This window comes from Otolemur garnettii, unplaced genomic scaffold (assembly GCF_000181295.1).
Source record: "Otolemur garnettii isolate 467f Iridium unplaced genomic scaffold, OtoGar3 scaffold00011, whole genome shotgun sequence".
Classification (NCBI taxonomy): Eukaryota; Metazoa; Chordata; class Mammalia; order Primates; family Galagidae; genus Otolemur; species Otolemur garnettii.
Window position 1 is genome coordinate 17873412 of NW_003852406.1, and position 999 is coordinate 17874410.

General features: G+C 45.1%; 1 protein-coding gene across 5 annotated transcripts in view; it reads right to left on the minus strand.

Annotated features, from left to right (window-relative positions):
• DPP8 (dipeptidyl peptidase 8) overlaps positions 1 to 999 on the minus strand; it is a 56581-nt gene that overhangs the window by 32031 nt on the left and 23551 nt on the right. The window lies entirely within an intron of this gene.

The following is a 999-nucleotide window of genomic DNA, read 5'->3' on the forward strand; positions in this document are numbered from 1 at the left end:
GGGCGCCTATAGTCCCAGCTACTTGGGAGGCTGAGGCAAGAGAATCGCCTAAGCCCAGGAGTTGGAGATGGCACTCTATCAAGGGTGACAAAGTGAGACTTTGTCTCTAAAAAAATAAATAAATAAATAAGTGCATAGACAGGAAAGAACTGATAACATGGGGTAAACCTTGGTGGGCAGGGCCACTTCAGAGAGTCCTCCACTGAATGCAGGGTCATCCCTGAGGGCCCAGATTGGTAGAATCGCTTGACTCCACTAAGCATTGCTCTAGTGGAGGTTGTCAGTGGAAGTTGTTGGTGACAGCCTCAAACTCACGGTGGGCCTCTACCTGGGTTCGGTGCCTGAGGCTCTAGCTGGCTCTACCTCTGAAATCTGGGTGGAGGTTGTCATGCACTCACAGCTTGTGCTATCTGCCAGCCGGTGGAATTGGCACCATGGAAACACTGCCTGTGTCTTCCAGAAGATGGTCACTGGGGCCCTCACCACAGCTGGGCTTGCAACATGTTATTATCAATTTTTTAAAATTCAAAGACAAAGAGAGAATTTTGAAAAAGAACAGGACAAAGACAACGGGTCACCCCACAAGGGAACCTCCTTAACATATGAGCAGATTTTTCAACAAACACCTCACAGGCCAGGAGAAAATAGGATGACATGATCAAAGTCCTGAAAAAAATAAACTGACAATAAAAAATACTACTTAGTCATGTACTGCATAATGATGTTTCAGTGAATAATGGACTGCATGTATAGCAGTGGTCCTGTAAGATTATACTAGAGCTGAAAAAAATCTATTGCCTAGTGATGTAGCCATCCTAATGTCAGTGCAATGCATTACTCACATTTGTCATGATGCTGGTGCAAACATACCTACTACATTACCACTCATATTTAAAGTATAATCACATATAATTATATATACAGGGGCTGGGCGTGGTGGCTCACGCCTGTAATCCTAGCACTCTGGAAGGCCAAGGCCAGTGGATTGCCTGAGCTCAG